We start from the raw sequence: 25,140 nt of genomic DNA, 5'->3' as shown, positions 1-25,140 counted from the left end.
GCCTCTTGGGACCGGTAAGCAAGTGGAGATCCCCCAAGGTTTCGTGTTCTAGAGCCCAGGGCTACACAGCTTGGGAGGTGAAACGGGTACCTTGATCTGAATTTATGATGTCTGGTGGGCCAAAGGGGACGAGCAGATACCTGGTTAAGAAGATTACATGATAGGAAGCTACCAGCAGGAGTCCCACGAAGGTGTGGATGACGATGGTCCTGTGCTTATGATTCTAGCAGGGGGCAGCAGCAGCGTGATAAAATCAATCTGCCTTTGTGAGAAGGGTCTGTTGCCCAGGGGTTCATATCCCCACGTGAGAGCCTTTCAGAGTTTTGACTGGGAGCAAAGGAGGCAATTATTAACCACCACTTCAGCTAGAGTTGGGGGTGAGGGGGATGATGAACAACACGTGTTTGAACGGTGTGGCTCTACTTAGGCATGGATTTTTTTCATTCAGTACAGTACCACGCCATCCACAGTTGTCTGAATCCACGGATGCGGAGGGCTGACTGTAAAGTCATAGGCGGATTTTTGACTTTGTGAGGGTCAGCGCCCCAACCCCCTACATTGTTCACGGGTCAACTGTATATGCCCATCAGTGAGTGCTGTCACTCCCCTTATGGCCTGATGGAATATGGGCTCACTCTGCCAGTGGATATGACATCTCTGGAGGAATAGTTGTGTCCAGGGCTATGTCTGGTATTCTGGGAGGTGGCTCACTGGGGGCCTTGGAACAGGTGTGTACTTTGGATAAGGAGTTGGCAACGTTATTACAATTTGCTTCTGGTGTTTGCTGGCTTGTGTGGGCAGAGACATGAGTGACCATATTCAGCATGGTTATCTCTTGACATGAGTGACCATATTCAGCATGGTTATCTCTTTCCGAGTGGAGGGACCCAGATAGGCTTTCCCTGAATCATGAAATTATCCCTTTGCCATTGTCCGGACCAGACAGTGAGCCTGTTGGATGCTGCCCAGGGTGGCCTATTGGAGAGTCAGGCACACTGTCACCAACTCCATCAGTCAGGCTGAGCCATGAGAACCCTTCTGGACTAGTGAGGTGCCGCTAGCAGGATGATATGCTGTGACCTTGTATCAGGCTGCATTGTGTACATTGGTGGTGCTGCCATCGGTGAAGATCACCCGCTTCCTTTCCATGTCAGACAGTTCCATCCCAAGGGGCTCCCCAAAATGTTAGGCCGGCAGTGAGGGTGCCACTAGCTGCCCCTCAGTGTCAGTGGGCAAGGGGCCGAGCATGGGGGAAGCCACACCCTCCTGTAATTTGGAAATGCCCTTTACCTCAGGTTTCACTCTTTCCCGAAGGTACCATTTCCATTTTAACAGTGAGGCTTCAGTGGCCACGATGAGCTTCTTTTATGTTGAATCCCCAACCCAAGGCAGCTTGGGGACTTGTATGTAAAGCTGTGAGCCTATTAACGCCTCTGTCTCTAAAAGAACCCAGTAGGCTTCCACAGTTTGGTGCTTGAGTGTTATGTAACCAGCTGCTGTTTGGGACAGATATTTAGTCCTGAACCCCACGGACAGCTAGGTAGAGCTGTTCTTAGTCCAGAGACTCCGTGAGGCATAGTGAGGCATCGACAGTGGTTCGACTCGGCAGTCTGAGCCTGGAGGGACTGAGGGCAGGGGCTGCGGTGTGCCTTGCTGCGCCAGCCATAACGCAGTTTGTTGAGGTTCTCCCCAATAGAAAAAAGCCGATTTGCATGCAACAGCATGAACAGGCCTGAGTAGAAGGGGTAAGTGTGGAATGTGTTGTCTTCCAAAGGGGAAGAGAACCTATATGTGCTGTGCCTGCCGTAGGTAGTGGGAGGCTTGATCATGAGGAAACTTGACAGAAGTGGTCAGTCCTTGGATTTTACATGGGGTAATGGCCCGTCCTCTGTGCTGTAAATGTTGTGTTACTAGGTATAAGTCTTCCGAGACTGCATCCTCAGAGGGCCCCTATAGTAGAATGTCATCTATCGGACGTCAAGGCAGCAGTGGTTTGGTTTGAGTGAATGTAGATCTTGTCTGCATAGGTTATGTGCGATGGAGGAGCTATTCAGATAGATAATCCACGGGCAGCTGCGTAAAGGTCTACTGGGTGCCCTGAAATTGAAAACAAATTTAGGTTGTGGGACCGGGTAAAAACATGTTGGCTAAATCTAGGACAGCAAAGTAGGGGCCCTGAGCCCTTTGGATGTTATATATCATCTCTGTAATATTGGCAATGAGAGCCTTAGTGGTGGGAATCCGTGCATTTAAGTTTCGATAGTCAGTTGTTAATCTCCTTTCCTTGGTGGCCAGTTTTAACACTGGCCAGATATGGCTATTTATCAAAGGGTGAGATGCTGGGCCTAATGACCCCGGGGTCAAGCATATCTCTAAGGATGAGCCAAAGGCCCTCTGTACCTTGCTTCAGCCAATACTGTAGTGTATTTACTGTTTTCACTGGAGGAGGCAGGTGGACAGGTCCCCATTTGGTAGCTCCCACGAGAAAGGCCAGCAATTTGGGTTTAATCCACCAGGTGTGTCCCTGAGTGAGGGCGTCCATACCGATACTAGGAACAGAGAGCCAGGGGCAACCACCACTAACTGTTTGAGAAATATGGTGCCAATAGACACATGTAGCTTAATTTGTACTCTATATAGTTTTACCTGCTATGCCTTGTAGGCTGTAAGAGGTTTGCTTGGGAAATTTAGAAGGGTTACCTGGAGTTACCGTGATTTAGACTCCTCTGTCTATTAGAGCCAGGAATGTTGATCGCAGACCATTAGATCTTGTGCTACCACGCACCAGAAGTGACCCCATGATATCCCATAGGGTCAGAGGATGAAGTGTGACAGCAGCAAGGTATGCAGCGACAGAGGGACCTTGGCCCCAGCCGCACTTGCGTTCGCAAGGAGCCCTGACTTGTCCGGCAAAGGTGTCCCTACTGTACTGGTTAAAACTCAGAGTCCTGGGGCCGTCCGCAAACATGGGGTGTCAGGGAAGGGGAGTCTCCTTCTCCTCCTTCTAAAGCCACTGCTCTGCACCTTGAGGAGCTCACACTTGGACAGGAGTCGCCATTAATACAATGCGACCAGGCTTCTCTGGTGGCTCAGTGGTTAAGAATCCACCTGCCAATGCAAGGGACACGGGTTTGAGCCCTGGTCTGGGAAGATCCCACATGCCACGGAGCAGCTAAGCTGTGCACCACAACTACTGAGCCTGCTCTCTAGAGCTCGCGAACCACAACTACTGAGCCCGTGTGCCACAACTACTGAAGCCCGCACGCCTAGAGCCCATGCTCTGCAACGAGAAGCCACTGCAGTGAGAAGCCTGCGCATGGCAATGAAGAGTAGCCCCCGCTCGCCACAACCAGAGAAAAGCCAGCGTGCAGCAACGAAGACCCAACGCAGCCAAAACTGAAATAAATAAAATAAAATAAATAAATTTATAAAAAAAAAAATACAATGCGACCTTGTGAAAATCTTAGCCAGTTCTAATAGTAGCTGGGTCTGTGCATACAGTCGGGAAATAGACCCCAAATCTAACACCCACTGGGGAAATTTACGTGCTGTAGGGCGCTAACAGAAGGAAAACACATCTGAGGCACTTCAAACCAGCTCCGATGAGCAGTGCTTTGAGGTTTGGGATGCTTTGGTTGCTTCTTTTGGAGTGTGCCCTCTGGGATGGGAAGCTGCAGTACACTCCACCTAGGTGGTACGCTGCAGCACAAAGGACCGGAAAACAAGTGGCCTCCCAAGGACCTGTGAGTAATAAACCTCTCTACCTCAATTTTTCTTTTGTTGAACCACAGCTCACTAGGGCTCTATGTAACAAATGCTGATTTAATAAAATCATAACAGTTGGCATCACGGACAGGATGGTAGAGTTGTGCTTGCAGCCACAGGGAATGTGTTTTTCCTCCAGTGCCGACTGACTGGTTCTCCCTGGTGGGTAAATCTATCCGGGAGGGGTCCACGTCTGCTGGTGTTCATTTTCTGCTACTTTGCAGAAACAAACTTGTGGTTTAAGTCCAATGTTTACTTATTGGTCTTCTGTCTGAATGATCTATCCATTGTTGAAGGTGGAGAGCTGAAGTCTCCTAATATTATTGTGTTGATGTCTATTTCTCCCTTCAGGTCTGTTAATGTTTGCTTTATATATTGAGGTGCTCTGATGTTGGGTGCATAAATATTTTCAATTTTTGTATCTTTTTGAAGGATTGACCCCTTTATTATACAGCGACCTTCTTCAGCTCTTTTTATAGTTTTTGGCTTAAAGTCTGCTTTGTCTAATACAAGTACAGCCACCCCTGTTTGCTTTTGGTTTCTATTTGCATGGAATACCTATTTCCATCCTCTCACTTTCATTCTGTGTGTGTCCAATCATCCTGGCCCGAGCTCCTGGCTGCTTCTCCAACCTTTGTGATTGTCCAGTCTGCCATTTTTGTTCTTAGTGGCTCCCAATAGTTGAGGGTGTGTCAAGACCTGACAGAGTCCCAAAGGGAAGGATCACAGTTAGCGCCTAGATGCAGTCTAATTAGAAGCTGGACCACTCAGGCCACAGCTGTGAAAGGATGGAGTGAAACCCCTTCCAGGAAGAAACTGGGAGATGGGCATTTTTGCCTGTTCCCTCTGCACTGAGCCCAGGTGTATAGCCGCAGGGGGAGTGGTGAGGAGTCTCCTGCACGTTTAAAAACTGCTTCTATGTCTGCTGTAGTCCTGTGGCTCTTGTGAATGCAATCCCCATTGACTATCAGAGTTAGGTGATTTGGGGGCCTATCCCTCCTGTAGAAGCCTTAAAAGTTGGGACACTAGATGTGTGATCCAAACCCTTTGCTCCTCAGAGAGAGCTGGTTCTCCTCAGGGAGAACAGACCTTAATGAAATGGAACTGGGGATTCCCTCCCAATTGTGTGGTGCTGTACCAGGGTCAGGGTTTATAGTGAGAGTGTGTCTTAGGCTTTCCTACCCATTTTGATGTGGGTATTTTCTCATTTGTCTGATGTGCAGGAGTCACTCAGCTAGTTTCTGGATTTCTCTCAGAGGGAATTGCTCCGTGTGTAACTGTATATCTGATGCATCCATGGGAGGAGGCAAGTTCAGGAACCTCTTATGTCACCATCTTGATCCCTCCTTCCTCTTTCCTTTTTCATTTCAAAACTTTTCCCTCTTAAACTCACTTGCTTCCTATATCCTCGGAAAATGAGAATTTTTCATAAGCTCCCACTACCCCATCTACTCACCCATCATACCAGCCATGATTCTTCCCTTCTGTTACTAGGAATGAATCATTCTCCTAGACAGGGCCAACTCATCCAGCAGCAGTGTGCTGGAGCTGCTCCTATAGGCTCACAAGGGCTGATTGTTAATATTTCAGGAATATTGTGAGCTGGTTATATTATGGAAATCAATAAATGCTAAAAATTGGTGCTCTTCCTCTTCCTCTTTCCAGGTGTGGAAGCAAGTACTCCTTGCCTATTTATGCAATATACCTTAAGCAATATATATAATGTTTTGCACATTTAAAGTTTCGTAAGGGACTTCTCTGGTGGCCCAGTGGTTAAGAATCCGCCTGCCAGTGCAGGGGACACGGGTTCAATCCCTGCTCCGGGAAGATCCCACATGCCGTGGAGCAACTAAGCCCGTGCGCCACAACTACGGAGCCAGCACTCTAGAGCCTGTGAGCCACAACTACTGAGCCCATGTGTCATAACTACTGAGCCCATGCACCACAACTACTGAGCCCGCAAGCCACAACTACCGAGCCTGCGTGCTGCAACTACTGAAGCCCGCACGCCTAGAGCCCGTGCTCCCCAACAAGAGAAGTCACCACGATGAGAAGCCCACGTGCCGCAACAAAGAGTAGCCCCCGCTCACCGCAACTAGAGAAAGCCCGCGTGCAGCAACGAAGACCCAACGCAGCCAAAATATAAACAAATAAATAAATAAATTTTTTTTTTTTTTTTTTTTTTAATTTTTTTTTTTAAGAGTGCTTTAATGACTAAGGGATCCTGGATATATTTTGAAGGTAAATCCAAGAGGACTTTTTAAATTTTATTTATTTATTTATTTATTTATGGCTGTGTTGGGTCTTCGTTTCTGTGTGAGGGCTTTCTCTAGTTGCGGCAAGTGGGGGCCACTCTTCATCGCGGTGCGCGGGCCTCTCACTATCGTGGCCTCTCCCGTTGCGGAGCACAGGCTCCAGACGCGCAGGCTCAGCAATTGTGGCTCACGGGCTTAGTCGCTCCGCGGCATGTGGGATCTTCCCAGACCAGGGCTCGAGCCCGTGTCCTCTGCATTGGCAGGCAGACTCTCAACCACTGCGCCACCAGGGAAGCCCCAATAAATAAATTTTTTAAAAATTTGTAAAAAAAAAAAAGTTTTGTAAAACTGGTTTAATATAGTATGTTTTCTGATAAAATGTTTCCCCTACAACATTATGTTTATGAGATGTATTCAGGTTGATATTTGTAACTCTAGTTCATTAATTTTTATTGTCCTGCCCCATTCCACAAGAATATAAACTCCACAAAGGCACAGATTTTCGTTGGTTTTATTCTCTGCTATATTCCTAGAGCTTCGAACAGTGCCTAGTACAAAGCAGGCTCAATACATTTTTTTAAAAAAATTTTTATTTATTTATTTATTTATTTATGGCTGTGTTGGGTCTTCGTTTCTGTGCGAGGGCTTTCTCTAGTTGCGGCAAGCGGGGGCCACTCTTCATCGCGGTAGTTGCGGCAAGCGGGGGCCACTCTTCATCGCGGTGCGCGGGCCTCTCACTATCGCGGCCTCTCTTGTTGCGGAGCACAGGCTCCAGACGCGCAGGCTCAGTAATTGTGGCTCACGGGCCTAGCTGCTATGCGGCATGTGGGATCTTACCAGACCAGGGCTCGAACCCGTGTCCTCTGCATTGGCAGGCAGATTCTCAACCACTGGGCCACCAGGGAAGCCCCTCAATACATATTTATTTGATGGAATGAATGAGGTGTGCCTGAAGTTCTACCTCTGCTGTTCTCTGAGTTAACATGTTGCTCAGTCAGCTATTTGGGAGCTTAGTAGATCTTAATATACTGACCCACTTGGATTTTCAAATCTCATTAAGGAATTCATTTTGCATATCCTTTACCACCAGAAGAGGGCAAACTTGGAGAGAAGAATAGGTAAGAGATGGCAGTCAGTCATAAATGTTGGACCCTACCTGATTTGGAGACTCAAAGCCACCAGGTGGCAGTATGAGCGTGTTGGAAAACCGAGGTCAGGGATCCGGGATACTGGGGTCTCTGCATGCAGGTGGGTGCCCCAAACACACACATTTCCCTATTTTTTTCTTTTGGTCAACTCATCTTTTATTAACATTAGTCTTCTGCAGCTTTATATAAGTTGTTGCTTTATATTTTCCCTTACATTCGACAATACTCATTTATTGGAACAGAACAAAGCAGATTAAAAAATTTTTTTTCATTGAGAGAAAATTCACGTAACATAAAAATCAGCATTTAAACTATTTTAATGTGCACAATTCAGTGGGTTTTAGTATATTTACAAAGTTATGCAACCATCATTACTATCTAACTCCAGAATATTTGTATCACCCCAAAAAGAAGCCACCCCATACCCATTTAGTAGTCATGTCCCATTTTCCCTTCCCTTCATTCTCTAACAACCATTAATCTACTTTCTGTCTCTATGGATTTGCCTATCCTGGGCATTTCATATAAATCAAATCATACAATATACAGCACAGATTTTTTTTTCCTTTCCTTTTTTTTTTTTTGGCCGCACTGCGCGGCATGCGGAACTTCCCTGACCAGGGATTGAACTCCCGCCCCCTGCAGTGGAAGCGTGGAGTCTTAACCACTGGACCGCCAGGGAAGTCCTGTAGCACAAATTTTTAATGGCAAGATTTATCTATGGTGTCCAAATAAAGCTATATTTCATCTGAAATATCAAAGTTATATACAGGATGGAAAAGACATAAGGTTTTGGAACAATTAGTTGCTTTAATATTTCCTACCAGAGTTTTAAGAACTACCCAAATTGGGTTTGCCTGCCCTCTTGGGCAGGAACACATCTCAGTTCCCTCGATTGCTGTGAGACAGAGACTAAAGGATGGAAGCAACAAAGACTAATTAGCAGGGTTCATGTCCCCTTAATTCCTTGGCAAATAAAAAGCAAAGCGATATCTAGACATTACCCATCAAGTACTCAGATTCCTGCTGAAGTCCGGATTCTTTCATAGTCTTCATGGCTCTGGGCCTGGAACTGGCTGCAAGTGGTCCCTGATGGGTTTTGCCCACAGCCCACATCCCACGTCATGGACATCCACGGGGACAGCTGAGCTATTATCAGCAAAGTTTGAAGGGAGCAGGGAGAAGGATTTGTCCTCCTTTTACAACTTTCCCAAGGGGAGAAATTGTGAGTTCATGGCAACATTCAATCACAATAACTTTCTTAATCTTGTTTGAGATACACAGAAAATAGATCCTCTCAATGTGTTTTTTTACAGGCAACTATATCAAGAACAAAACAACTAGAATTTCTAACCCAAGGGGATGTGTAGGCAGGGGATTTAAAGATGCTTCAAGTTCTCTCTCTTATATGGAATAGCACCTTCTCCATTTGGAAAGGGCACAGGTCTTTCCTCAAAACAGTTGTCACTGGCTGTTAGTCACTCTGCTGCCCATGAAAAAGAAAATCGTTGCTTGTAGGTGATGCTTGGGGTCAGCTGTGTAATGTGAACAAGTGACAGAGTGAGCAGAGCTCTGAGTCTTGTCTTCTATGTCAAGGAGAATGCTCTTCATACTGAAAATGGTTAAACCAAAGTGGGTTAGAAGAATGAGAGTATCTAAGTTGTGCAGAGATCTAAATAATTTCAATCATCTGGACTACGTGAATTATGTCCAGCATACTCAGACAGCCCAGAATGAGTGGTTGAACAAATGTTATTTTGAAAATCAGGGGGAATGAAATCAAGATTGGATATTGGTGAATACAGAGGCAATTTTCCAAAAGGAGAAGGTGAAGAACCCACACCTAATTTGATCCTGGGCAAGACTCAGGAAAGGATTTTTTAAGGTATTGTTTATGTGCTCTTACAGAGTAAACACATCATTAGAAGTGAGAGTTTGCTAGAGACATGTATTTTCAGATTAACTTCCTTTCTTTTGACAATATTAATGAATTTGTAGAAGAAGAAATGAAAATGAGAGTAATCTTGACTTTTTCAAGGCTTTGGAATAGGTGTCTCATTACGTCTTCCAGACTCCAAGGTCTTTGAGTGTAGGGGATTATGCCCCATTTGTCTTTGGGTTCCCCAATGCCTAGAACAGTTTTATTTTTTAATTTATTTTAGTTTATTTTTTTAAATTTTATTTATTTATTTATTTGGCTGTGTTGGGTCTTCGTTGCTGCGCGTGGGCTTTCTCTAGTTGTGGGGAGCGGGGGCTACTCTTTGTTGCGGTGCGCGGGCTTCTCATTGCAGTGGCTTCTCTTGTTGCAGAGCATGAGATCTAGGCACACAGGCTTCAGTAGTTGCAGCAAGAAGGCTCAGTACTTGTGGCTCGCAGGTCCGAGAACACGTGGGCTTCAGCAGTTGAGGCGCATGGGTTCAATAGTTGTGGCACGCAGGCTTCAGTAGTTGTGGTGTGCTGGCTCTAGAGCGCAGGCTCAGTAGTTGTGGTGCACGGACTTAGTTGCTTCGTGGCATGTGGGATCTTCCCTTACCAGGGCTCGAACCTGTGTCCCCTGCGTTGGCAGGTGGATTCTTAACCACTGTGCCACCAGGGAAGCCCAAAAATATGGTATACTTTATAATCCAACAGTTTGACTCCTGAGTATGTATTCCACAGAAACTCCTCACAGATCCTTAAGGAGATGGAAATGAGAAAGTTTATCATGGTTTTGTTTGTAGCAAAGAATACGAAGCAACATAGGGGCAGGACCTTAGATGTGAGCAAGAGGGGCCTCTGCTCTGGACCCTGCACTTTAGAAGTCTTCAAATATCACGTAGATACAAAAAGTACATTTCTTAAAGTACATATGGGCACCTTGGTCTCTGACTTGGTACTTAGGGCGGCAGGGCCTGACCTGTAACCTACACACCCTCTTTTGTGACTAATGACATTCAGGCTCCAGGGAAATGCATCCACATATCTTGTCCTATGTCCTTTAAAAAGGTGGCACTGAGGGAATTCCCTGGCGGTCCGGTGGTTAGGACTTGGTGCTTTCACTGCCAAGGGCCTGGGTTCCATTCCTGGTTGGGGAACTAAGCGTGGTATGGCCAAAAAAATAAATAAATAAAATAAGATTAAAAGGTGGCACTGAATTAGACTATTGTGAAGATCTGTAGGGTGTACTGGGCCAACTTTGGAGATGGACATGGAGGCCTGGGAGCACCTGAGTGGCAAAAAATGCTTAGGTAAGGGAGAAGACAAGTTAATTACTTATCAAATCCTTACTCTCAGATGCTACAATGCAATAGATTCTTGCATAATGCAGTGTCCTTTCCCAGTAGCGCTGAGCATCCCTTTCTTGCTTCTCTCTTCGTATTCCAACTTGTAGTTCCTCATACATTACCACTGTGTTTGCAACAGATAAATATAGCAGCTGAGGAACATTTGTAATAGCGAACAATTCATTTTACTAAATGTGTGGTTTAGACATACCATGTGTAAAATAGAAAACTGATTCTTTACATTGGCAACTAAATGGACACCGAATATTAGAATTATGAATAGTTTTATTTTTATAAAAATATGTTAAAAGATTTAGTTAACATTTTAGAAAACTGAATTTAAAATTCAGCTTTATTTAAACATTTTTTGACTGAATACTCTGATATCCATTAATTGTAATTTATATATTGCCTTTTAATGTACTAAGTACGTCTGAATATTTTAGAAGAAAAATACTTTTTTGAAAAACGTACATGAAATTTCATTTTAATTTTTACTTTTACATGTATTTTAGTTTACTTTTAAAAAGAAAATACATTTAAGTTGTGTAAAGTCAATATATTACAGATTATTTTTAAATCTGGATCCTTGAGAATGAATATAAGTCAAGGTCATTATAAATATAGAAAATATAAAAGTGGAGTTCAAAAACAAAAAAAAGAGCTGAAAAGAAAAGAAAGTCTTTGAGAGAGGCAGTCTGCTTAAATTTTTAAAAATTGGAAACAATGAAAGCAGGAGGACTTCTGTTGAGAATGACCCCCATGAGATTCTTGAATAGGAGATTACAATCTTTTATTTAATGGAGATTTGATAACTGATCCATGCAATGAAGCTAGGAAGAAAATTATTGTCTTCAGATTCACAGCTTAACAAGCCAAATGAATCTCTGAAATTTCACATTCTTTATTAATGAAGATTTAATGACTAGCTAAAGCAATTCAAACGAATAGAGAATTATATATGAAATCAACAGGTTGAATGATCAAGAAAAAGCCTGAGGCTTTTCAATGTTTGTTGAGCAATGATCCTGAAAAATGATCCTAGATAATCACACTCTTCTGTTTGAAATGAATGGTTATAATTTTTCATTTCTATTTTCACTTAGCAGAAAATTTAGTAATTCATTTTATATCAAAATGCTTTCAATTGAAATTTAGAAACTCTAGAAATAGTATTTTATATTTTAAGTTTAAAGAGTTATGGTTTTTTTTTTTTTTTTTTAATTTATTTAGGCTGCACTGGGTCTTAGTTGTTGGAAGCAGGATCTTCATTGCAGTTTGCGGCATGTATGCGAGATCTAGTTCCCCGACCAGGGATTGAACCTGGGCCGCCTGCATTGGGAGCACGGAGTCTTACCCACTGGACTACCAGGGAAGTCCCTGTACTTTAAGGTTAAAGGCTATGTGTGTTTTTATACTGTAAGGCATCTCACAACCAATTTTCAAGGTCAGCTTTGACTAATGAAGGTATTTGTGACTGGAAATATTTAGGTTCCTGAATAAAAGAACAGAAATGTCACTGGCACATACAAAAACACACATGCTATTACTGGAACTGGAAAAAAAAAAGGCTGAATAAACAGCAGATGATGATAGCTTCACCATCAGAAGTAAACACTGATGTAGGACGTTATTACAATACTCTTAAAGTAACATTATTTTAACAGCACAACATTTCAGAGAATAGTGGAACATTTCTAGATTTAGAATAAATGATTTTGAAAGTTGAAGCTAGAATGGCTCAACATTTAAGACAGATAATGATCACTATCTAGGATGGAAAATTAAATATAAGATTATTAATTTGGTGGTTAGCAAAGCGAGAGAAGAAAACATATATAAAAAACTCCAAATCTTTGTATTATCAACTTCAACTAGGTTGTACAAAGTCATGTTGAATAATTTGATATGCACGCACATTTGAACTACCAAAAAAAAAAAAAAAGTGGAAAATTAAGGAATGTTCCATTAGTATTACCCCTGATATAAAAAACTATAGGCTTTTGGCTTAAGTAAAGAACTAAAAAAACATTTTTCAATTTTAAGCATTGATTGAAAAGATTGCTGAAAGCAGGTCTGCTAAGAAACAAATCTGGCAGAAACTAACACAACAATGTAAAGCAATTATACTACAATAAAGCTGTTAAAAAAAAAAAAAAGAACAAGCTAAAAAAAAAAAAAAAGAAACAAACCTGGATGGTCCTGGAGGCATGTTTCTTTCCCTCATTTGGTAGGTTAGCAGAGGGCTGGCTCAGAGGGACTGAGCCTGTTTGCAGAGGGACGATTAGGCTGCCGCTGGTGCCAGTGTTCCTACAGATAGAGCTTCAAGGCTCTTCTCAAGGCCGTCAGTATAACACCTCAGCCTTAGGTTTACACACTCCTTAACACTCTTCCTGGGCTCCAAATCCCTTGATATATTCTTGTTTCTTGGCGAAACTAGATATTCCCTACACTCTCTTACTCCACTTGATAAATATGTAACGCAGAGAGGGGGCAGAGTCCTTTCTCCTTGAGTTCTGTTTGTGGCGTTTGTGCCGACTAACCCCTTGCCTCAGACAGGTGCCAGGGACTTTGACCAAGGTGCGTTGAGAACACCTATGCCAGGCCTGTGCTGTGGGGTAGTGAGAGTTCAGGGCACTGTGTATGCTCTACCAGTAAATCCTATGTTAATAGATGTACCATGTGGCCCTAGTGGTGTAAGTCTATGACTGTGATCCCCTCCATGCATGATAAAGCCTATGATAAAGGTCCTGTAAAAATAAAGTGCACATGCCATAATTTAGCCCCAATCTGGAAACATTCATGAAACCACTTCTGAACTTTGTTCAAATCTGTTAGACTTAATCATGTCAACAGCAGTCATATTCTTTGGAACATATCAAAGATCACCTACAACATTCTGGATCTGCCCAAACGTTGAACATCTTGATGAAGCATATACAAAATCACTCTTGACCACGTGAGGAAAATGCTTCCTAAATTTTGTCAAACTAATTGCATTTAATTTAGACAAGATACAAGATGCATTAGAAAAGTTAAACAAAATAATAGATTTTGAGCAAAGAGCAACTGTGGCCTTTGCAGGAAAATGAAATTTATTTTGAAGTTGTACTGGCCACAGTGATTTGGTATAAACTGTTCATTGTTATTACTAATATTAGCAAAAGCTTTACAAAAAACCCCTTACTTAGCTAAGTTTCACTTTTGAAAATAATAAATTTTTTAATTTTAGAGAAAATAGTTTTTCTAAATCAAAAGGTTTTTAACAAAGATGTCATTCAATCAAATATAAAGAAATTAGAGCAAAGAAACAAAGGGTTTACATAAATTTCATAAATAAGAAGATTCCTGTACAAATAACCGTCAAACTAATTTCCATAGAACATGTTTTCTGGCCATGATAGATTAAGATGTAGTTCAACTGAAGAGCGATCTGAACAAATCGATTAGCATACTTCTAGTTTTGGTTTTCTTTGTAATATCCAAGCATTGAAAATTTGGAAGAAAAACTTAAGGAATATTCTAAGGACCTATGTTTCTCTAGAAATGTAGATAATGAAAATGGCAATATAACTGACAACTATTTATATGGTAAAATGAAAACTTTGTAATATTTTTTGTTATAATAATTTATCATATGCATTATAATTTTTGAACATGATGGTATATCATTATAATGGTATATGAGGATAGAGATAAGAATAATGGTTACTCATAATGGAAAATAATATGAAAAAGAATACGTATATATATAACTGAATATATATGTGTTTATGTATAACTGAATCACTTTGCTGTGTACCAGAAACTAACACAACATTGCACATTAACTATACCACTTAGGTTTCCATCTAAATCTTCCAGGCTCTATCCTTGAGGCTGCCTAACATTTTTGTCAGTTGCCTGGCTTAAGAAATTTAGGGCTGGCCCATTGGGATGCCATATAGATTTTTAAAAGTCTAAGGAGAGTACAGGAATATTTATATGAATTTATGACTAATACGTTTAAATTCTGCCATCATCATCTTTCAAGCAGAACTCGAGAACACAGATTCTAGAAATAGAAGGTCTGGATTTAAATGCTGATCTGCCACTTTTTAGCTGTAGGACACTGGGAAAGTTATTTGATCTCTATGAGTTTTCTCATCTGTAAAATGGGAATAATTATAAACTTTATGTCTTAGGGTTACTTTAAAGATTAGTTGATTTAATATATGCAGAGTGCTTAGAACAGTGCCTGGCAGAAAGTAATTGGTCACTTATTCTTTGCTTAATGATGCAGAAATCTAGGACTTTGAGCCAAACCTTTTGAGCAAATCCAAAGCTATTTTTTTACCCCCACCTGGAGTGAAATACGAGTCAGTATTCTTAATTTGCATACTGGAATGTAAATCTTGCTCCCTAAATGCTCATTCCTGAGGCTCTTCAAGGTCCTTGCCGTCTCACCATGACTCCTGCTTCTGAGTTTTCACTCATGTTGTGAGCCTTGTTAAACAACAACAGCAATAACGACAAAACTGTCCTTTCCCATTGTAAAAGTAATACATCTGCATTGAGAAACTTTGGAAAATAACATTTGTCCATAATCTCAGCAGCCAGATATGCCAATTTTAATACTGCTGTTTATGTTCTCTTAATCTTTTTTCTATGCATATGTGTATATAATTACCAAACTATCATTACACTCTAAGTACTGGTTTGTAATCAGTCTTTTCACTTAACAGTGTATTGAGAATTTAACAGTGTATTGAGAATATCTTTATATGTCATTAAATATTCTTTCATTACATCATTTTAATGGCTGCATTGTATTCCATTATATGGATGCACAATTTCATAACTTATTTTTATCTGTCCCTTGTAATTAGACATTAAGAAAGAGTAGTGTTTTTTTTTGTTTTTTGTTTTTGCTATTATAGTTGAGACAGAGGAAGAGAGGCCCTGGTTTGGTACTATCAGCTTATGATGTTAGTACTATCAGCACCTGCTGTTGCTATAAGCCAGCCTGGCACAGCCAGGCCTTGGTGTTTTCCTGATGAACATAAATAATTTCATACAACACTCACATCAGATAAGACTACTATGTGATTGTGATAAATCAAAACAAAACAAGACCATTTCTTTTTTTAGGTTTTATTATTGTTTTTATTTATTTATTTTATTGAAGAATAATTCATTTACAATGTTGTGTTAGTTCCTTCTGTACAGCAAAGTGATTCAGTTATACATATATATGCATATATATATTCTCTTCCATTATGGTTTATTATGGGATATTGAATGTAGTTCCCCATGCCATACAGTAGGAGCTTGTTGTTTATCTATTTTATATATAGTAGTTTGTATCTGCTAATCCCAAACTCCTAATTTATCCCTCCCCCTCCCCCTTTCCCCTTTGGTAATCATAAGTTTGTTTTCTATGTCTGTGAGCCTGTTTCTAAGTAAGTTCATTTGTATCATATTTTACATTCCACATATAAGTAATATCATGTGATATTTGTCTTTTTCTGTCTGACTTCACTCAATATGACAATTTCTACATTCATCCATGTTGCCGCAAATGGCATTATTTTATTCTTTTTTATGCTTGAGTAGTATTCCATTGTATACATCTACCACACCTTTTTTTTTATCAATTTATTTATTCATTTATTTATTTTTGGCTGTGTTGGGTCTTTGTTTCTGTGCAAGGGCTTTCTCCAGTTGCGGCAAGCGGGGGCCACTCTTCATCGCGGTGTGCGGGCCTCTCACTGTCGTGGCCTCTCCCACTGCGGAGCACAGGCTCCAGACGCGCAGGCTCAGTAGTTGTGGCTCACGGGCCTAGCCGCTCTGCAGCATGTGGGATCTTCCCAGACCGGGGCACGAACCCGTGTCCCCTGCATTGGCAGGCGGATTCCTAACCACTGCGCCACCAGGGAAGCCCCTACCACACCTTCTTTATCCATTCATCTGTCGATGGATATTTAGGTTGTTTCCATGTCTTGGCTATTGTAAATAGTGCTGCTATGAACATTGGGGTGCATGTATATTTTCGAATCAGAGTTTTCTCCGGATACATGCTCAGGAGTGGGATTGCTGGATCATATGGCAACTAAAACAAGACCACTTCTTAATCATATCTGAACACAGACAAAACATGTACATTGTCCAAATCACAAAAATGACCAAACATCTCCCTATCCTGGTAAAATATGAGTGTTTGCTGCTTCTTTACCAATATAGCTTTAGCCTCATTCTAGTCTTCTCTACATCTAGATAAGGCTTATTAAGATAACTAATCATAATTGCTTCTGTCTTCTGATGTCATCTAATATTGTTCGACCATAGGTTTCTGATGATCTTTTGCCTGGAGGGCATTGGGACAGTCATCTTAGTTTTTCAATTATTAGCTGTTTTGTATCTGCAAAAAATATTTCCTGTTGAAACAATAGGTATTTAAGTGGCATAACCTGGGAGAAATGTTAAACATTCATTTCTATCAATTCCGTAAGTTTTACCCCTATATCAATCAAATTATCATAAAGCAACATGTTTGGAGTGTATTACCCTGGGTTCTGTCGGAAATACATACCTTTTCTCTCATTTTACATTATATTTTGACTTTCTTAGGAGTCATATAAAAAGTCATGCTCGAAGGTAGTATACCTTTGAATTTTTTATAAAATGTCTATAAAAGTATACATAAGGGACTTCCCTGGCAGTCCAGTAGTCCAGTGGTTAAGACTCCGCACTCCCAATGCAGGGGATGTGGGTTCGATCCCTGGTCGGGGAACTAAGATCCCACATGCCGAGGCACAGCCAAAAAAAAAAAAAAAAAAAGTATATATAATTATTTCACATTACAGTTAAGTGCTAGGAAAAAAAAGTAGATCTCCCTTAATGGTAGTTGTTCTCCATAGAAAGGCTCCAATGAACCATGCTTTCTGATATTCACATGTTTGTGTAGTAGACCCTCCCACAATGAATCCGGCTTGCCTGGGACTTGTGTTAACAAATAGAATATGTCGAAAGTGACACTGTGCTAATCCCAGGCCTACCCTTTAAGAAGACTGGCAGCTTCCACCTCTAGTTTTTTGGAATGCTTCTTTGGGGAGCTCTGAGCCCCCATGTCAGAAGTCCAGTTACCCTGCTGAAGAGGCCACGTGAAGAGACCAAGTGGAGAAGATCGATGGAGAGGGAGAGGCAGAGGCTCCGAGACTACATGGATAGAAAGAGAGCCCCAGCCCTTCCAGAATCCCAGCTGAGTCATTTTCTCAGCTGCCTGACAGGGTGTCAGAATTATGAGTGAATCATCTGGAATCTCTCTAGGCCAACTGAGCCCCCAGAGGTAGAACACCAGAACCACCCAGGTGATGAGCCTAGCCGACCCACAGAATCCTAAGAGTTAATAAAGTGGTTGTTGTTTAAAACCACTAAGTTTTTGGGTGATCTGTTAAGCAATAACAGATAACTGGACACACACACCCTTATGATCTGGTAAGACTGTTGCCATTTCTTCTCCTTACCTTACCATGAGAGCTATGGGATTCATGGTGATTTTCCTTTCCACCTTCTCTTCCAGAAAACTCAGAACCCTTTTGTATTCCTTTTGAATTTCTTCTCTTTGTTGTTTTGTTTGTTTTGTTTTTTGTTTTGGTATAATCATCTTCTTTACCTTCATCATCTCAACTGGCCACTGATTTCCCACTCCTGAGTTGAGTGTTTTTCTCCCTTGTACTTTGTGGCTGATATGCATCCTTGTATTATATTTCACTAAAAATTGTTTCAAATCCTTTGTCAAAGAGGTGAGGTAAAAGCTGGAGATAAATGTATATAGTGAGTGTGGGGAGGTGAATAGCATTTTGGATATGAGCATGAGTTTGGAGTGGAGATACACATGACTCTGAATCTTGGCTTTACACCTTACCAGTTGTGAGATCTTGGGCATGTCATTTAACTTCTCTCAACCTCAATTTTCTCATCTTTTAAATGGGAATAATAGCTACATGTTACAGTTATACAAAATAAACTGAGACAATGTATGTAAGGCACATCACAGTAGGCACTTGATAAATAATTATTAGCAGGTAGAGCAAATTTCTTAAACAACTTAATCAGGATCTAAAAAGATACAACAGCCCAGAACAACAGGCCAAAGCTACTAAGGTAAAATTTGTAAGCATAAATTTGATACTAATTTTTGAATCCCAGCTCTCCTTTTTATTATCCGTGACCTAGGACAAGTTACTTAAACTTTTAAGTCTTAGTTTCCTCACACAATGGTATTTTAAAATAGGGCTTCTTGTTTCCATTTTAAATGAGTCCCCCCAAAATGTTACCAACTATCCCAAATTCCAAAGTGATGGATCAGATCACCAAATCAGGAGTTGGAGAGGAGGTGGTTGAGCAGATTTCCCAACCTTAGCTGACCATACCCCTATCGCAAGGGGAAGGCTGGTAATTAGAAGAGGATGTTGGAGAGAACAGTCATTGTCAGTATCCTGTGAGGTCTTACCCCCAATGTGGGTCCCTCTCAGGCATTACATTTCATTTCATGTGTCTTTATTCTCCCTTAATCTGGCCAGTTCTTCAGCAGTTTTTGTCTTTCATGACCTTGACACTTTTAAGGTTATAGGCCATTTATTTTGCATAACATCCCTCAATTTGAGTTTATTGGACATTTCCTCATGATTAGTTGAAAAATTTGCATTCTTAGCAGGAATGTTTCACAACTGATGCTGTGCTCTTCTTCATACACCACATCAAGAGGCACATGGTGTCAGTTTGTCCCATTGTTGTTCATGTTAACTTTGATCGCTTGCATAAGGTGGTGTCTGCCAGATTTGTCCACTATAAAGTGACAATTTTCCCATTTGTAATGAGTAACTATTTTGAAGGGAGATTTTTTTTTTTTAAATAAATTTATTTATTTATTTATTTTATTTTTGGCTGTGTTGGGTCTTCGTTTCTGTGCGAAGGCTTTCTCTAGTTCCGGCGAGCGGGGGCCACTCACTGTCGTGGCCTCTCTTGTTGCGGAGCACAGGCTCCAGACGCGCAGGCTCAGTAGTCGTGGCTCATGGGCCTAGTTGCTCCGCGTCATGTGGGATCTTCCCAGACCAGGGCTCGAACCCGTGTCCCCTGCATTGGCAGGCAGATTCTCAACCACTGCGCCACCAGGGAAGCCCTGAAGGGAGATATTTTGAGACACTATAAAGCTCCTTCTCCTCATCAAACTTTCACCAACTATATTTAGCATCCACTGATGATTCTTGTCTGGATCAATTAGTGTCATAATGATTGCAAAGTGAAAAGTTGGAAGTCAATTTTATGTGGCACTGGATATTTTATTTACTGAAGTAAGACTGTTCCAGAAGGCTAAAATGCAGACTTCTTATTTTCTAAGAGTGACCACAAAAGTCACAGGATTTGCCTTAGATTTCATCCCTACAGAACCGGTTTGAATGGAAAGTGGAGAAAAGAAAGACAGTAGTTTTTCCAATTATGACTTATGAAGTCCCACCTTATCAGTGTATGAGCCATACTCATATCTAACATGAAATAATAATAGTGCCTACTCCATACATAGTTGAGGAAAGTGAGATAATGCAAATAAAACAATAAGCACCTGCTGGTATACACACCTGTTTGCATTGTGACTTTGCTTCTCCTAGCAAGAAGTGAAGTCTGTTTATCTACCACCTTTAGTCTGAGCTGGCTTGTTTCTCATTTTGGCCAAGAGAATGTGGGAGAGCCGTCATTGTGGGAGTTCTGAGCCTAGGTTTTAAAAGTCCTTGCAGTTTCTGCTCTCGCTTTCTTGCTGTCCTGACGCTCTTGGTAAAGTAGTCTAGACACCTTGGGGACAAGAGACTGTGTGGAGAGACCTGGAGCTGACAGCCAGGACAACTACTAGACACATGAGTGAAGCCATCTTAGACCACCCAGCCCAGTAGAGCTGCCAGATGATCACAGCACTGTGATTCCAAGTATGCCCGGAAGAAGAATCACACAGCTGAGCTCAGCTCTTACTGTTGACCCTCAGAATTGATGGACCTTGGAAAAGAGAAGATGTGGCCAAGAGGGGTGGGGAGGTGAGGAGAAGGCTGTTGGGAGGGCACTTGAGGTGGAATGAAGAGTGATTATGTTTGAGGGTATGGGCCTAAAGGATAGGACTACGGCCAAGAGGTAGTTGGCACAGAAGTAAGATTTTTTTTTTTTTTTAATATGCAGAAGAACTTTGAGCAGAATTTCCCTAAAATGATATAAACTTCCTTGGAAAGTTTTGAGTTTACTATCACTGGAGGAATTTTTTAAAAAGATTGGATGACCTTTAGATGTCAGGGTGATGTAGAAGGGATAGAGTCAAGTCTCGCATGATTCCCTTACACCTTTATAGTTCTTGGATTCTGAGAAAATTTCTCTGCACATTAGTTTGGCCTGGTAGTTCTGAAAATGCTTTCCTTTTACTATTCACTATGGTAACAATTTAACAGTTTTCTACAAGTTTACAGCAACAAAGATGATTCATTGCAAACGTCTGTCAAAACTATTGCTTTTTTGTCCTTTTGGTTTATAAAACTGCAGAGTTTGAGCTCCTGAACAAACTCCTGGCTTCTTCTGAGTCCCTTAGAATTTTATAAATTGTAATAATTAAAAAAATTCTAAGACACCCATTTTTTTTTACACATTAACATCTCTGAAATCAGGATGTGTCTGCATTCACCATCAGCCAGGTGGCAGTTATGACATAGATGTTATTATCAGTAATTATGGTCATAGCTTTTCAAATTGTCATCACTTCAACTGAGTTAAAGGCATTATTGGTACCACATGTGTTGAATGTAATTGATGTAATTGATGTATAGACTGACAGAGTGGTAGAGAATCACAGAGACAATTGGGAAGTGATTTTCTTTCATTGTAATTTATAAAATAATGACGGCAATTGACGGCATCAATTGATACTGATGAGATACAATAGCCATTAACTTAGCTAACCTGTATTGGTGCTTACTGTGTGTTGACTAGGCATGGTATGAAGGGTTTTACATGGATTATCTCAGTTTAATCTTCACTAGAACTCTACAAGGTAGGTATGTTTATTATCCACATTTTTACAAATGAGGAAATTGAGGCTCAGAGAAACTAACGTTCCCAGGGTTTTGCCCTTACTAAGGGATGGAGGCAGGATTCAAACAGACAGTCTAGCCTTAGAGCAAGAGTTTTATTTATTTATTTATTTATTTAAATTTAATTAATTAATTTATTTGAGGCGAATCTATTTATTTATTATCTTTGGCTGCATTGGGTCTTCATTGCTGCTCCCTGGGGCTACTCTTTGTTGCGGTGCGCAGGCTTCTCATTGAGGTGGCTTCTCTTGTTGCACAGCACAGGCTCTAGGTGCATGGGTTTCAGTAGTTGAGGCAAGCGGGCTCAGTAGTTGCAGCACACGGGCTCTAGAGCACAGGCTCAGTAGTTGTGGTGCACGGGCTTAGTTGCCCCACAGCATGTGGGATCTTCCCGGACCAGGGATCGAGCCCGTGTCACCTGCATTGGCAGGCAGATTCTTAACCACTGCGCCACCAGGGAAGTCCCAGAGCAAGGGTTTTAAAGCACTACATTGAACTGCTTCGCACTAGCAGTAACATTTTTTTTTTTTGGCCCATTTCATATGCTATCTTATTTTGAAATTTCTTTTTTATGTGTTTTGTCTCCCCATCTAGACCTTAAGGATCATAAAGTCAAGAATCTTTTTTCTTTTTTTTCTCACATTTGGGTCTTTAACATCCTGGCACTGGGCCTAGTTAATGCTTATTAAATGTCCAAGGACAGGATAGAATTTTACACTCTGTGTTCAGACTTGGTCTTAGGTTACAGCCTTCCTCTGGGGGGGTATGTCAAGGCTAATTTAGTTGCAAAACACAGAAACTATAGTGGAATTGCGTCCTTTTTTGTTAGTGTAGTATCCAAGGCCTTCACCTGGGGAATCTCTCATGAGATGGCAGCTTTTGGGGAGTCTATGCTGTGTTCCCCTCCTTGGTTGCCCCAGAAGAGAGTTCTTTCCTCCCTAACACTTTGCAGCTGGAGCAGGTGGCCTTAGACTTGACCTTACAGCTTCTCCTACCTGGAGCCTTAAGTCTGGAGCAAACGATGCAAAGGTAAGAGGCCATTAAGATTCATTAAGGGTACCTTCAGAGGCTGGCAGTGTTGCATAGCAGTGGTAAAGGTGTTCTGGCCAGCCTGTCCTTGTTAAAAGACAATTGTCGGGCCACTGGACATTCCAACGATGCCTCAGTCCCTATCCGTCTTCTCAGTTTGGTTCTATAGCCTCTTTTCTATTCGTTGAACCCCTGACACATTTTCTTTTTTTCCTTAAGATAATTAGAGTTAGTTTCTGTTGTCTGCAGTCAAGAAACACTACTGATCCCTTCAATCAAGCTGGCTTCAGGCAAGGCAAATTTATTATAGGGATACAGAGGCGTCTCATGAAACAATTCAGACAGGCCTTCCCTGACCACCCTGTATAAAATAGTTCCCATCCCCCTTGCCACTCTCCATCCTCTTATTTTGCTTTACTTTTCCTCATAGCATTTATCATCTCTGGACATAGCATCCATTTGTTCGTTGCTTTCACTGGACTGTCAGTCCATGAGAGCAGGGACTTTGATGGCTCGCTGCTATTTCCCCAGCACCTGGCACATTGCTGAATGAATACTTAAATAAATGAAAGAGAACCGAGGCTCATAAGGGACTGCAACTGAAAACCGGAAAACTATCGGGACCTGGGGCAATTTCTCTCCTAAGGGTCAGTCTCTAGGGCCACATGTTTGTTCATCTTTACCTTTCTCTTCCCATCTGCTTTTTGGCTTCCCCCTGCAGACTAAGATGGAGGGAGGGAGGAATAGAGAAACAAGATGGTTTAAACCAGAGGTTTCTAAACCTAGTGGCTCATTAGAATCATTACAGGATCATTTTAAAAACATTGATTCCTGGGTCTCACTCAAGACCCCCTGTATCAAAATTTCCACAAATGGGGCTCTGAGATCTATAGTTTTAACATCCATATTTAGACAGCCAGGCGCTGAATTATAGATGAGTCTCTGAGAACCTCTGCTTTAAACAAATCAAGCTTTCCCCAAAATGTTTATAGAGTTGACATCTTCAACAAATGTTTACTGAGAATACCTAATAGGAGCCAGGCATTGGTTTAGGTGCTAAGAGTCTGTAGGAAAGAAAACTAAAGTCTCTGACTTTCTTGTGGTTAATCCCATACACAGGAAAAGGGAGGGAAATGCCTTCTTTCTTTATTCATTCCATTTCACAAGTATCTCGAAAACAGATTGGTACTATTATTGTAAGGGTAGGGTCCTAGTTGAGATATCAAAAGACCTAATTTCTAATCTTGCCTCTGCCACCTACAGGCTTTGTCTTCTTGGGCATGTCATGTCCCTACTCTGAGCCTTAGTTTCCTCAACAAAAAATTGAGATAGTATCCTCTCTGTGTACCTCTCGGAGAGTTATAACAATTAGAAGAAATAATGCAAAAATGTTTTGAAAATTACACAAATGTCAGCTACTGTGTTTTTCCCACAGATCGTATAATTTCTATACATTGTTTAGAACACTTTGGTTATGTGTTCCCAAGTCACAGTAACAGAAGAATAGTGTTCCAAAGTTAATAATGTCCTTTTATGATTGGACTTATCTACCACCAGGTCTGAGTTAAGCACATTATAAACATTATATCACCTTGAATTTCTATAACACTTATTACTGGTATCATATTTGGTAATATCTATATTGCTCTTTAATGACTTTCCTTGTTAACTTGTTTTTCCAACCTCCTCATAAATTCATCAATCACGGGCCTGTTTTGTGCTTGCCATGTGTTCTCCAAGGCACTGGGTATAAAGGTGGGAAGTTGGTGCTCCATAAATACCTGTTGATGGAATAATTGAATGGATAAGGTTATTTTTATGATAACAGAGTGTGTGCCCTGTTTGTTATCATCAGCCATAGGAGTAGGGAGGCAGGAAATGAGGAGAGACTGTAGTTAATGCCTGCATTAACGTCTTTTTCTTTGTTTCCTCCCTCTCACATTTTATGGAATCTGAGAGAGATGGCTGACAGGATGTGGGTGGGAATAGATGGATCTGACAGGGACTAGCGTTTTAAGGCTGCATCTATCTGTTCTGCTAAAGGATTGATCTGAGTAGTGTACAATGGGGAAGGTATTGGGATGTGTGAATTTTATAGTACATGTTAAAGTGGAACTTATGGCAGACAAAGCTCTTGGGATTGTTAGAATTAAAACGCAATAAAGTTGGGTAATGCTTAGACCAAAATATTAATACAACTCTGCCAAAAAAAAAAAAAAAAATACAACTCTGCACTGTGTCACATCTTTTCTCTAAATTTGCAATGTCATACATCTTGATTGACAAGATCTCATAATCTATTTGAGGAAGAGTTAAGTAGAGAGATACCTAAACATTTTTTTAATGAATGGGTAAACTAAGTCATAGCCAAGGAAAGTGGCTTAATCCTTGGGATTTATCAAACATGGTTATTAACAATTGAATCCATTTAATCTAATTTAGAATATCCGGAGGCTTTAATTTCTAAATCTAGCTCCTTATGTGGAAAAAATGTACAGTAATGAGCTTTGAATGCAATAGCATTCATCAATTCATTTACTTTAATGGGGTAATTATTCTGAATTTTATAATAATG

General features: G+C 41.1%; 1 long non-coding RNA gene and 1 pseudogene across 2 annotated transcripts in view; one reads left to right on the top strand and one right to left on the bottom strand.

The window, feature by feature from the left end:
- LOC309665790 (sugar phosphate exchanger 3 pseudogene) overlaps positions 1–25,140 on the top strand; it is a 306,970-nt pseudogene that overhangs the window by 10,267 nt on the left and 271,563 nt on the right. The window lies entirely within an intron of this gene.
- LOC309665805 lies at positions 6,609–24,757 on the bottom strand. The gene is made up of 2 exons (XR_014266719.1): positions 16,364–24,757; positions 6,609–16,052 (listed from the first exon to the last, which is right to left on the bottom strand). It is a non-coding gene; the product is annotated as an uncharacterized lncRNA (long non-coding RNA).

This window comes from Balaenoptera physalus (genome assembly GCF_965194825.1).
Source record: "Balaenoptera physalus genome assembly, chromosome: 8".
In the NCBI taxonomy this organism is placed as follows: domain Eukaryota; kingdom Metazoa; phylum Chordata; class Mammalia; order Artiodactyla; family Balaenopteridae; genus Balaenoptera; species Balaenoptera physalus.
The sequence above is the reverse complement of the archived record's forward strand: the minus strand, read 5'-3'. Positions and strand labels throughout refer to the sequence as shown.